This window comes from Cetorhinus maximus, unplaced genomic scaffold (genome assembly GCF_964194155.1).
Source record: "Cetorhinus maximus unplaced genomic scaffold, sCetMax3.hap1.1 HAP1_SCAFFOLD_353, whole genome shotgun sequence".
NCBI classification, from domain to species: domain Eukaryota; kingdom Metazoa; phylum Chordata; class Chondrichthyes; order Lamniformes; family Cetorhinidae; genus Cetorhinus; species Cetorhinus maximus.
Genome location: NW_027596299.1, coordinates 271,884 through 286,240, shown reverse-complemented (window position 1 = coordinate 286,240; position 14,357 = coordinate 271,884). Strand labels below are relative to the sequence as shown.

The 14,357-nt window shown below is 42.5% G+C and overlaps 1 long non-coding RNA gene and 1 other non-coding gene across 2 annotated transcripts; one reads left to right on the top strand and one right to left on the bottom strand.

The window, feature by feature from the left end:
* Positions 1–434: 434 nt before the first annotated feature.
* LOC144673361 (uncharacterized) lies at positions 435–2,723 on the top strand. The gene is made up of 3 exons (XR_013574296.1): positions 435–795; positions 1,859–1,935; positions 2,600–2,723. It is a non-coding gene; the product is annotated as an uncharacterized LOC144673361 (long non-coding RNA).
* LOC144673367 (U4 spliceosomal RNA) lies at positions 598–738 on the bottom strand. The gene has a single exon (XR_013574298.1). It is a non-coding gene; the product is annotated as a U4 spliceosomal RNA (small nuclear RNA).
* Positions 2,724–14,357: the final 11,634 nt, after the last annotated feature.

Sequence of the window (14,357 nt, the reverse complement as noted above, 5' to 3'; positions counted from 1 at the left end):
CCCTTTTCAACCCCCTTCTTACCCCATTTTCGATCCCTTTTCCCCCACCCTACCCCCATAAGGGCCATCTGTTCCTTGCTCATATTGTTCTTTTCAGAGTGCTTAGCCTTGTCCTGTCATTATCACATTATGTTTTCTTACCTTAATGCCACCTTATGCACCTTTTTAGCCCTTACCACTACCATTAACATTCCCTTTATCCTTTTGTTCATGACATCTTTGTCCAACCCTCCATTGCCACAAGCTGTCGCTGGCCTTCTACCCAGCTTCACCTGTTCCCTCCCACCTTAAACAGTATAAATTTAATTACATTTCTACTTCCCTTCAGTTCTGAAGAAGGGTCATATGGACTCGAAACGTCAACTCTATTTCTCTCTCTACAGATGCCGTCAGACCTGCTGAGGTTTTCCAGCATTTTGTTTTTGTTTCAGATTTCTAGCATCTGCAGTATTTTGCTTTTATATTAGGAACCCCACCACCAACAGACTTCAATCAACACGACAAATAAATATTGAAAACTCACCTCTTCACTGATACTACCTTCCCTGCTGAATATCAGCTCAGTTTACTTCACTATCGTTTAACATCCATAAACAGTCTCGGAAGAGATTACCAAAAATTGCTAATGCTGACTTTGTTGCAAGTCACCATAGCGGGCTATTGGGAAAAGTTTTCAAAAAGCAATAATCACACCTCAGTTAAACCCCATTGGCTACAATACTATCACTGCGCAAAGTGAACAAAGCTTCCCCGGACAACTGGTGGTCTATCAAACACAAACTGTTCACACTTGTGGTGAGTAAAGTGAATTGATTTCAGTACATTGCACATTCTCACCTGAGATTGAGTTTATCAGTTATAAATTATTTGCTAAAATTACATCAGCAGATTGAAGCATTATTTATCAGCCTGAATGTTGAAATGAGAAGGAAAGAATTGTGGGATGGGAATATATTAATCTTCCCTATGATACCTTGTGAAGTGAAATGATGTCCTGTCTACAGGGAGCAGGTGTCCGAGCTCCCCTGTGGGTAGTTTAAACGTTTGTGTTAACCCACTCTAACATAACTAAAAGTAACACTATTTTGAACATTATTTATAAAAAATAATTTTACAAAACTCTGGACACAGTAATAGCTCCTTGTGCATTGGACGCAATTCAGAGTCAGTGAAGGGGAGTGGGAGCAGGGAGAAGAGAGTTTTCTGTTTCATGTTGACGCATTGTACCCAGTTCAGACTCAGTGAAGGGGGTGGGCGGTGAGGGAGGGAGGGGGAAGCGCAGGGAGAAGAGAGTTTCCTGCTTCATGTTGACACATTGTTGGGAACGGGACAGAGCAGTCCTGATGAATCATGCACCCCCAGCTGCTGATGCTGCTGTGTACTTCCAACTTTGTTTTTTACTTTTAAATTTCAAAATTCATCTTCTGCAATTATCATTTTTACAGACCCGTATTTTAATTGATTCCAGCCTTGTTTTCAAGGTGATTAATACTTTTTTTTGTTTTATGTATTCATAGATGGAATGTGAGACAGCATTTATTGTCCATCACTAATTGCCTTTGAGAAGGTGGTGGTGACCAGCCTTCTTGAACCGCTGCAGTCCATGTGGTATAGGTGTACACACAGTGCTGTTAGAGAGGACTTAATTATGATACAAATTAATTTGCTTAATTATTATAGAACCTTTCAGAGCCAATAATTAAACCTGGTTCAAAGAAATTAAAGCAATATGTTACTCAAAGGGTACTGAAACAAGATAGTTATTCATGTGGTGATGTTAAACAATACGCTTTTGTTTAATTGATTTATTAACCTGCGTGTGCTGCTCCACCTGTGTTCTCCAACCCATCTTTTGAAGACGCCAGATGACCAAAGACAGCAATCAAATTTAAATCAGCAACCTTGAATTTTATATTCACCCCCTTTCAGCACCAGGTGAGTTTTTTTTTTTTTGCTGTGCTACATAAACTTCACAAAATCCAAAGGAAGACATTTTATTAAATGGAGGTGACTTCCATCCCATCTTAACTGGATATCCTTAATTATTGTTCACGTGTCCTCTGAAGGCTGAAGAACATTTGTAACATTTAACTGTTAAACTGGCCTCTGAGTTTAAAATCACTGCTGTAAATGGTGAAATCCAAATAAGGTGACAGTTGTAGCTGTTTGTAAATATTAGGCTCCAGGTCAGTAGCTGGAATTGTTATTTTAAGATTTTGTATGAGTAACACATTGTGACATTCATTGTGTGATGTTTGACGTGTAACGTATGGACACTGGTCCAATAATTTATGCATATTTGTAAAGTTAAATACTGGTCTGTTTTATAATGAGAGGTGCAATGACCACATAGTGTTCGATTTCTTATTTTGAATGGAAAGGTAGGGCTGTTTTCAGGATATGCTGTTTTTGTAAATCTGGGACAACCGTACGAGTAATCCAGAGGCCCAGGCTAATGCTCTGAGGACACGGGTTCAAAACCCACCATGGCAGCTGGTGGAATCTAAATTCAATTAATAAATCTGTAATCACCAGCTAGTTAACAATGAGACTATCATCGGTTTTCGTAAAAATACATCTGATTACACATGCCCTTTAGGGAAGGAAATCTGTCATCTTTATCTGGTCTGACCTACATGTGACTGATAACCACAGAATCTGAACGGCACAAAAGGAGGACATTCGGGCCATCGTGTCTGCACCAGCTCTCCAAATGAGCATTATGACCAGTGCCAGTGACCTGCATTTTCCCTGTACCCTTGCACATTGTTACTATTCAAATAATCATCTAATGCTCTCTTGAATAAATAAGATAAATAAAATAAGGATACGAAAAAGTGCTCAGAGCAACTGATTTTCTGATGGTAATTTAACCTGGAATCACTGTGTGTGATGTTAACCTGTTAATAATGAACACATTCCCATGACATCCCAGCTTACCAAAGTCTGTCCCAATCCATATGAATGATAAATGGATTCTCAGAGCAACGGGAAACTAATTTATTCATGAAGCTTCATGTACTGTGCACAATATTTCATGCTGCCATTTATGCATTGATGCATTTTTGACATCCAAAAGTTTCAGAAATATTATCAAATAGAATCAGACTGTCACCTCCAACAAGTCCACGTTGGTGTTTAGATTCCCCAACAGAATTAGTCCTAATCTCACAGGCCCGCCAAACCACCACGATCTTTCTCCCCCTGTCATTCACTCACCTTCTTTACCTGTTCTTCTATGTTTCCTTGGTCTCTGCTTCAATCACTGACTCCGTTAATACATTTCATAGTCTCCATGTAGTAAACAGCTCATCCAGCTCAGGAATAGAGACCAAATGTTCAAGTGTCTCTCCCTAGCTGTACTTCCACACACGAGGCAGAATGTCACTGACTGAGCTGGATCCTTTCTGTCCCCTCAGCTCCATTCCTACCGTGTGGAGCTGAACAACAACAATTTTCACTGATTGACATTTAACCCAATAAAACACCGCAAAGCACTTGACAGGAAGCATTCCCAAAGTTTGATTGTGACCCACCCAGAAGGAGATATTAGGATGGGTGGCCAGGAGCTTGATAAAAGGGGTAAGTTTTAAGCAGCATCTTAAAGGAGGGGAGAGAGTGACAGAGGCAGAGAGTTTGAGGGAGCGAATTCCATCATTTGGAGCCTCGGCAGCTCAAAGTGAATGAAAGATGATGGTGAGATGAAATTGCTGCTGCGAGCTGAATAGTGAATTGGCTGTAAATTTCTGAAATGGTCTGATCCATTTTTCAGAAGTGGGTCGAATTGCGGAGTCACAGGAAAGTACAACACAGACGGAAGCAACTTGACTCACTGTGTCTGCACTAGCAGTGTAGTCAATCCCATTTCCCCACCCTTTCCCCACACAGGAGGCAGTTTGACCCATTGTGTCTACACTAGCAGCGCAGTCAGTCCTACTTCCCCACCCTTTCCTCACGTTGCTGCAGAATGTCCTCCTTCTCGTTTCCCCTTTTCAAGACTGCAATTCATTCTGTTTGCATCATCCTATTAGGCAGTGATTTCCAAATGCCAAATGATTGTTTTAGAAAAACAACACTTTTCATCTTGTTACCTGATACTTCAGACACTCTTCTTAAATTGGTTATCATCTGTTATCGACCCTTCATCCATTTGAAGCATTTTCTCTTTAATTTCTCTATCTGAACTTTTCATGATTTTAATCAGCTCAAACACAATTCCTCTTACCCTTCTCGGCTTTAAGAAGAACAACCACAGATTATTCGGTCTATGAATTGAACTGTATTTTCACATTTCTAAATTTGAACATGGGTTTGTATCATCACAACCGCATATTCTCCATATCCCATTTGGGAAAAAAACAAGGTATTGTTTAGTTGAAGAGTTAATGGATAACAGCAGAATTGGCAAATTTTGGGGAATATTTTTCTGGCAGTGAAAGGACACGAAAAGAAAAAACCTGGAACTGTGTGGCAGCCAATACCAAAGGGGGTAAAACGTGAACAATATTAGGTTGTGCTCGATCTAAAAAACCCTCATATAATTGTTGCATGTAGTAACCAATTACACCACAGGAACATGTACCAAGGTGAGTTGCAAGATACCCTAAAGCTGGTATTAACAAGCTGAAGATTCAGACTGTTGCCACAATAATTGCAGTTGTCCTCATTCCGTTTCTGTTACTGATGGACAGTGATAAGATGCAAGGCATGAGGGATGAACTGACTAAAGGGATGATGCTGCGAGGCTAAATGTGGGTGGTAAAGGGGAAGGCTTTTCTGCCTGATGTTCAAACTGGCAGAAATATCACTCCTGATCAAACAATCACAGCTGCTATTTCAAAGCAGCATGCCAAATCGAAAAGTGTAACTTCCTATAATTCTATGTTTCCAAACACCACGGTTATTTTTTCACGCCCACTTTGCCATTTTACAACCCAATCTCGCGAAATATACTTTCTTACCTTGCATCCTGTTCATTTGAAGTCAAGACACAGAGTAAATTCATTGTGTTTTCTTGTCATTTCTAGAACGAGATTTGGAAACGGACTAGTTGAAGGACACTTTTATTGGTGCCAATCTTCCACTGTCTCTCACTGTTTGAAAACAGGCACTGTTATCATCAGCCTGTTATGTACCTTCTTATAGTACATCGTCTGAACAACATAAGCTCATCCTCGCTCCGCTCTCTCCACATTGAAAATCTGTCTGAAGATATAAACTTCAAAGCTTAACAACGTACACAAGGCTGGAACGAGAATGAAACTGTGGATAATTGGCACTGTGCACATTCCTGTAATCAGTATGTGGGATAATCAGGGAGATGAATTCCTGCTTTTCTTTACCATGTCATCTTCAAACCCATCTCTTCTCAATGCCTTGTGTCATCCATTCCCTGTCCCTGCTTTCCAGGTGTAGATTGGGTTCCCGAACTGACAGTGTCTGCATGAAACAGCTAATTGATCTCAGAGCTGTACAAACAGAGGGAGCAGGGGGCGAGGCGGAGACAGAAGCAGGAAGAGATGTGACATGACAGTGTTTAGAACTTGACATGTGTCAGTTGCTTTTAATGTTGAGTATCTGCAGTGCATTGCCTTGTAAGTTTCACAGGAACCACAATGATTAAGTTAGTGGGTTTTAGAAGTTGAAGATTGCACATCCACAGCCTCTTGGACTATTACCCTTCCCTGTCAATTTCATGTACCTGTCAACAGCATTCAATGTTGTCATTGGCTGAACAAGTCATTTGTGTTCTATGTAAACATGCCATTTTGGCAGAGGAACTTGCCTCTAGTGAAAGTGCTCTGAAGTGAAGACATTGCAAAATTATTGTGGATCAGCCAACTTTCACGTGGATTCCACAGTTGTCTAGTGGTTAGGATTTGGTGCTCTTATTACCACGGAATGTGTTTGATTCCTGGTTGGAATGAAGCTTTGTTGCTGTTTTGTGAAATTTCATAACTTAGATGAGTTACTTACTGACTCAAAACCAAACAAAACAAAAGCGGATCTACCATTATAAGTAGAGTGAAGAATAGAGATCAGAGATGAGATGGAAATATTAAACATCAACAGATCCAGAATGAGTACAGAGGTGGATCTCGGGAATTAAAGTTAAAAAAAAGAGATGAGCAGTGATAAGATGTAAGGCATGGGAGATTAACTGACAAAAGAAATGGTGCTGCAAGGCAAAATATGGGAAGTAATCAGACCGGTTTTTCTGAAAATATGCCCAGTTACGCTGGAGAGAGACTGCTCAGATATTTATCGACTGCAAAGGATTTATTCAGTTTCTCCATCTCCCAAACCAGAAACTTTGAAGTTCAAAGAATTTGATGCATGAGCAGTTCATTCATATCAAAGAGAGGCTGCTTAAATGTTCTGTGTATGGCAGCAATTCACTCATTCTGGGACACCAGTGAGTTCACATGTGACTGCAGGGATTGGATTCTGCTGTTTTTGGGTCTGCCAATTCTCCACCAATTCCCATCCTCCTTCTTTCTGGTGAATAATGGATGACCCATGCAAATGCCCTTCATTATAATTTTTTTCCTAATTTTAATATTGGATCCACCTGTCCCAGACTCCACCGCATAACAGCAAAACAAATCACTGTTAACAAATTTGAACTTTGAATGACGGGGTATTTACCCAGCATTCCCCAAGATGATGGACGTTCCCTATCTGCACCACTGGAGAGCAATGCGCAGGCGTAGTGCCGCCGCGTTGGCGCATGCGCAGTGAGAGTAATGGCGATCGGAAGCTGCTTCTTCATCGGGTCCAAAAATAGTTCGTGAAAAAGGAAACGGAGGGAGCGATGGATCTTGCACTTGGCTAGGAAAGCTTTGTAAGTATGTTGTGTAAGCTGCAGACTCCAGAATTAGAGGCTACCGTCGTCGGTTGTAAGAGCGGAGGAAAAGCTGTGGCGCTTTTGCCGCGATCAGACCTTGGTTAATAAAAAGCTAAAAGCTACTGCGGATGCTGGAAATCCAAAACAAAACAAAAGCAGAATTACCTGGAAAAACTCAGCAAGTCTGGCAGCATCGGCGGAGAAGAAATCAGTCCGCCATCTTTATAGGGGGCAATGTGCAGCAGGGCGCATGCGCGGCCATCCTGGTCCAGGTAGCAGGAGGAGAAAATTTTGTGAATTTCTATCCTGGACTGACAGGGATGGATTTTGGAAACTCCCTTTCCGGAGAGTCAGAAGGGGAGGATTTACACACAGCAAACTCAAACCAAACATCACTTCAAAACCTGATATTGTCACTCGATTCGCCAGGACCTGGATATTATCAGCTGTTGAAGTCATTACCACGCTATATGCGAAAAACAAGTTCTTCCACACATCCCCACCTCGTATATCTTGCCGATAGAGACTCCAAAAAAATGCAGCACAGAGGGATCTGGGTGTTCTTGTGCATTAAACACAATAGGTTAGCATTGCAGGTGCAGCAAGTAATTAAGAAGGCAAATGGAATTTTGGCCTGTATTAATAGGGGGTTGGAGTTTAAACAGAGGGAAGTCTTGTTACAACTGTACAGGGTTTTGGTGAGGCTGCACCTGGAGTACTGTGTACAATTTTTGTCCCCGTATTTAAAAAAGGATACACTGGCATTGCAGGCAGTTCAAAAGAGGTTCACTAGGCTGAACCCTAGGATGAGGGGGTTGATGTATCAAGAGCGGCTAAAAAGGTTAGGCCTTTATTTATTACAGTTTAGAAGAATGAGGGGTGATCTTATTGAAATGTACAAGATATTGAGGGGGCTTGACAGGGTAGATGCTGAGAAGATGCTTCCACTAGTGGGGGAATCTCGAACTAGGGGACATAGTTACAGAATAAGGGGGCACTCATTTGGAACTGAGATGCGAAGGAATTTCTTCTCTCAGAGGGTGGTAAATGTCTGGAATTCTCGACCCCAGAGAGTTGTAGAGGCTAGACCGCTGCAAGTATTTAAAGAGGATGTAGATAGTTTTTTGAAATGTCAGGGAATTGAGGGCAATGAGGAGCTGGCACGACAGGTAATTTGAGGCCTTGGGCAGATCAGCCATGATCTTTTTGAATGGCAGGGCAGGCTTCAGGGCTGAATGGCCGACTCCTGCTCCTATTTCTTATGTTCTTATAATCTTAAATCTGTGTCCCTTACTCCTTTTACAGTCAGCTAATGGGAGCAGCATTTCTTTGTCTACTTTATCTAAACCAATCATACACTGTACATCTATATCAAATCTCCCCTCGATCTGCTTTGCTCCAAGGAGAACAACCCCAGTTTCTCCAAACTAAACTTACTGTAAGACTGGAGACTGTTACCTGTGTGATGTTCCATTGCTGTGGGGCTGATGTGACTCCTTCACTGTGGATCTGAATCCATGTCCATGTGATGCTCTATTTCACCCTCTGCCCTCCCTGATCATCTCTCTGCCACTCTGTAACTTCCTCTGCCTCTAATACTGGGTGTATTTTAATGATGTTGAGTATTTTACTGTTGCTTTTGCCGACTGTATCTAAATGAGGTTTCCATTGCTGCCCATCCGCCCACCATGTGCTGCTGTCTCACCAGCTTTATCTTCCCATAGTATCTTTCATAGTCAGGAACTGTTTTTCCTGTGCTATAGTCCATTCCTCTTCCACTTCTGAGCTATACTGACCATCAAGTTCTGCACCATTTTTATTCCCTGTAACTCATTCTGCACACACTGAAACGTTAACTCTGTTTCTCTCTCCGCAAATACTGCCTGACATGCTGAGTATTTCCAGCATTTTCTCTTTTTATTTCAGAGTTCCAGCAGCTGCAGTATTTTGCTATTATTCTATTGCAGGCGTTGCTTGCAGAACCGAGTCTAGAAACACAGACGGACCAATTAAGAGCCGGTTTGTATCAGGGTGGGTGTTGGTTACAGAAGTTGGTCCCTGGCCTCCAGTGTAGGTTCTTTTTCATCGAGTAATAGAATCATTGAATGATGACAATACAGACGGAGGCTATTCAGCCCATTGTGCCCATGCTGGCTCTCTGCAAGAGCCAATCAGCTAGTCCCACTCCCCTGTCTTTTCACTAACAAGACCAGCAAATATTGAAAATCTGCAGTCACATTGTGTGGAAAATAATATTTACATGGAGGAAATTTATGTTCACCCAGTGCTGGATGTCAGACAAGTCAGGACAGTGTGTGGCCTGGAGGGGAATTTGGAGGTGATGGTTTTCACATACACCTGCTACCCTGGTCCTTCTAGGTGGTGGTGGTTGAGAGTTTCAGTGGTTTTGTCAATGTTCTAGTCGAGTTGTAGATATAAAATTCCCTCTCCTTTTCCGCCTGCCTCTCCCATCTCTGTCTCCTTCTCTCCCTCCTTCCTTAGATTCAATCAGATCAGGTGGCAGGTTCCCTTACCTAAAGGACATCAGTGAACCAGTTGTCAGTCCAGCAGTTTTCATGGTCACTTTTTCCTAGTGCCGGCCCCACAAATTCTCAGATTCATTCAGCTCAGTTTCACAACCTGCCTTTGTGTTTTTGTGGGTTCTCTCTCACTCCCTTTTTTCTGTTTTAAATCAATTTCACAGGGTATTAGAATGGGAGGATTTTCAGTCGGGAAACTCAATCCAAACATCACATCAGGATCTGATGGAATCACCCAGTTTATCATAACCTGAGTATTATTGGATCTTGAATATGGAAGGAAAAAGCACCGTTCACAGTGGGGACAAACCGTACACGTGTTCTGTGTGTGGACAAGGCTTCAGCCAATCATCTGGCCTGTCAGAACATAAATGCAGTTACAATGGGGAGAAACCATGGAAATGTGGGGATTGTGGGAAGGGATTTGGTTACTCATCCCAGCTGGAAATTCATCGGCGCAGTCACACTGGAAAGAGACTGTTCACCTGCTCCGAGTGTGGGAAGGGATTCACATGGTCATTGCACCTGCTTAAACACTAGCAATATCACAGTGGGGAGAGACCTCTTAAATGCCCAGACTGTGGGAAATGCTTTAAAAGCTCTAGGAACCTGATGTCCCATCAATGTGTTCACACTGACGAGAGACCATTCAGGTGCTCTCACTGTGAGACTGGGTTCAGATGATCATATAACCTCACACTACACCAGCAAATTCACACTGGAGAGAGACCGTTCACCTGCTCCATGTGTGGGAAGGGATTCACTCACTTCTCCAACCTGCTGAGGCACTAGCACACTGACAATGGGGAGAGACCCTTCACCTGCTCTGAGTGTGGGAAGGGATTCACTCAGTCATCCAACCTGCAGAGACACCAGCGAGTTCACACTGGGGAGAAACCATTTAAATGTCTGGACTGTGGGAAGTGCTATAAAAGTTCTGGGGAACTGATGTCCCATCAACGTGTCCACATTGATGAAAGACCGTTCAGGTGCTCTCACTGTGGGACTGGGTTCATAGGATCATCTCAACTCACTGAACACCAGCCCACTCACACTGGGGAGAGGCTGTTCACCTGCTCTGACTGTGGGAAGGGATTTAATCGGTCATCCAACCTGCTGACACACCAGCGAGTTCACACCAGGGAGAGGCCATTCACATGCTCCAAGTGTGGGACAGGATTTACTCAGTTATCCACCCTGCTGAGACATCAACAAGTTCACACTGACGAGAGACCTTTTTAATGCCCAGACTGCGGGAAATGCTTTAAAATTCCCCAGAACCTGATATCCCATCAACGTGTTCACACTGACGAGAGACCATTCTCGTCAGTGTGAACACTGTGGGACTGGGTTCAGACGTTCATATGACCTCACACTACACCAGCGAATTCACACTGGAGAGAGACTGTTCACCTGCTCTGAGTGTGGGAAGGGATTCACTCACTTCTCCAATCTGCTGAGGCACCAGCATACTCACAATGTGGAGAGGCCATTCACCGGCACTGTGTTTGAAAATGGATTTACTCATTCATCCAACTTGTTTAAACACGAACACATTCAAAGTAGAGAAGCCGTTCACCTGCTCCAAGTGTGGGAAGGGACTCAATGAGTCATCCCATCAGCTGAGACACCAGCGAGTTCACAAGTAACTACACTGATTGGATTTTGCTGTTAATCATATCCAGACTGAACCAGGTTCTTTGGTGTCTGTTTCTGCTCCTGGTAATAAAATCCAGCCCAGTTATAGAGGTTAATATTCTAGATAAAAGTCAAATAAATCAGCTTTGTGATAAACACGGTTTGTTGAATCTTTTTAATATCTCTAACACAAGTTAGTTCCTTTTGATGGGCTCTCCATCTCCCCTGTCTCCTCCATCCTCACCTCCAACAACAAGTGTGAGGAGCTCATGGAGCTTCTTTGTCACTAAGATTGAGACAATCCGATCAGCTGCCTCTGCTGCTTCCCTCCCTTCCACTAACCCACCGGGACAAACTGTCTCTAAAGATTCCCCCTTGTCCGAGCCCTGAACCCACATCTTCCTCCAGTTTCTCTCCCATCTTCCCTCATGCCCTTTCAGTGCTCATCTTGACCATGAGACCCACCTCCTGCTCCATTGACCCTATTCCCACTAAACTGCTGATCCCCCAACTTCCCCATGTTCACTGATATTGTTAATCGTTCTCTCTCTTCAGGTAGTGTCCCTCTCTCCTTCGAATCTGCCATTATCACCCCTCCTCAAAAAACAAGCCTTTGATTTCACCGTCCTTGCAGCGACTGCCCCATCTGCAACCTCCCTTCTTCTGAAACTCCTTGAACGTGTTGTCACCTCCCAAAATCATGTCCAACTTTCCAAGAACTCCATGTTTGAATTCCTCCAATCAGGTTTCTGTCCCTGCCACAGTACTGATTTACTTGTACTTCTTGCTATTTAGTATTGTGTATTCACTGCTCATGATGTGGCCAGATTATCAAATTCAGTCCCCTTAAAACAGTTTGTATATTGTATCCCCTTTCCCTAACTCTTTCTCCTACCTTAATCCTTTCCTGATACCATTTTACACATGCAATAGCTTATCTTGTTCAGGTTGCCTGGAGAGACTTTACAGTCTAATAAAGTATTCTCATAACAGTTTTAAAGCATCGACATGTTTTGCTTCCTTATCTTCCTCTCAAACAACATTTTATTGTCTCAAATGTAACCCACTAAATTGTGTCCGATCCTTTTTTTAGAATTGCCCCAGATTAATTAACTCGGTCAAAAATTGGATTTCTGTCAAACTTCGTCAAGGTCTTGAGCTTAACTTTATATTTGGGGAACATACTGACAATGACAAAAAGCTTGCAGCATTTGAATTCGTGTCAATTGTTGTAAAACCTTTAAAAATAAAAAAAATCCCTTTTGAGAAGTTTATTGGAAACCAAACTGCAATTTTTTAAAAACTTTGTAAGAACTGTAATTTACACTATCAAAATTAAAACTACCTCTTTCTCATGCGTAATGATTTATATCCAGATTAAAAGTCCCATTTGTTTATCGACACACTCTTTATCTTGGATAGCATCCTAGTTATTCAAAAGTAACTTTGTAAATTACACTGCACTTTACATCTCAAGATTGTCCCAAATTCAAATAACAGTGCTGTTGGGATGCAGATTTCCTTTCATATTTAAATTAACTCTTCAAATCCATTGGAACCACCTAGGCCGTGTGTTTATGACTTTTAGTTTTGCTAGAATCCTTTTGAATTTCAGGTATTTTTTTTCCCCTCAGAATTTTAGAATACCAACTCATATGAGCTAATGTAACTCGTATGTATCAATCCCAATCAGCTTGGAAGCTGGTGATAAGGGTTACCCTCTACTAGTCTGCAAGGTTGGTTCATCTCAAACAAAGGCTGTTTTATCTTTACAATAAATTCAAACTGTGGTTTTTGCCAGAAATCTCAACTCAAACCTTATGCTCAGAACTTTGGAAAGTTTGAGTATTTTTTTCCTTTAATCTAATTCGGGGCTTTCGACTCTAAAGTGCTGAACTTCACACGCACATGACATTTTAGGGAAGAAAACACATTAAAGCTCACATACAAGTGCTTCCTTGCACACAAACACACACATATATAAAGGTATGTATTTATATCCCTATAACATTGAACATAACGATTTAAAACTCTCATACTCTAAACGAAACTTCAAGTAGCAGCGGGGGGAATAAAGGAACCTTGGAGGCTCCACCTATCTGGACAATCAAACTGACTGAAGATCCCATTTCCTCTGCTCCTGCCTGTCACTGCTCATTACCTCCCCTAGGGGTACCCCCTTTTTCTCGCTCTCTTTCTCTTCAGCGCAAACAGCTCATGTAACTTAGATCAATTCATTTTTTTAAGTTACAGAAAATACACTAGGGGACCTTTTGGGTCCCAATCATCCTTCCACATTTTCTTGATTAATTTTGACTGTTGTTCCGCGATGAACCTTGTGATGGAGTCCGCGGCTGCCCAGTCGAGTTCCATAGCAATTTCCTGTTTTCCTGATGGTATTCTATTCTTCTATTCCGTCTATCTCTGCGCAGTTAGTTTGCGCGGCCCTGACAACTTAGTTATTTGTGATCTTTTTTGTTTTCCCCAGGGGTCTGGCCCCTGCGCAGCTTCAACTATGGTTCTATTTCAAACCGTAGCCTGCCAGTGCGACTCTGCCTCCTCTCAGGGTAGTGGTCCGGCCTCCCTGTGTGGCTCCGGCACTGCTAGCCCACCAGCACGGCTCCGCCTCCTACCCCGGCACCTCCTGCCCTTAGTCCTCCTCCCGATTCTTTTGATACTCGACCAGACCATTCTCGGGTAGGCTTACTGCACTAACTATGGGTGGTAAATAAATTATACTCAACCACTTTGCACAGCCGTCCCGAGGATCCGATCCCAGTATCCAGTCGACGACGCCAGTTGTTGTGGTATCTTTGACAAACGAACCACAGGAGGATCAGGTACAGGTTACGATCATTTACTCAAGCAATTGCAAGGAGAGAACCACCTCAAAGCAACTTGAGGTAACACTCTACCAAATTACAAGCATACAGCTTATTTATACATCACAGATCACGTACAAGAACATTGTTCAAATTCCAATCTTGTCCGCATATTGGTTTATATTAAACAGATATCTCTGGTCACCCAGGCAGAGCCTTCTCCGCCTATCTAAGCTGGGACCGTCTGTCCTGTCCTTATCTGTTGACGAGCACACTTACTCTATGTTGTTTTCATCCTCTGTCTCCAGTCCAGTTACTAAGGTCTTTCTGGTGATTGCAGGCCCCAAGGGTGTGCAAAGTTCATCTGGTAACCTTTAACTATTAGTGCACTCGATGACGCTGTCTGCCATCTAAGTAATTCCCTTTCAATAAATTCTTACTGTATTCCCCCTAACATTCCCAAGTCTCCACACGCTGCCTCCATCTTCTGACGCACTGCCCCCGTCTCCC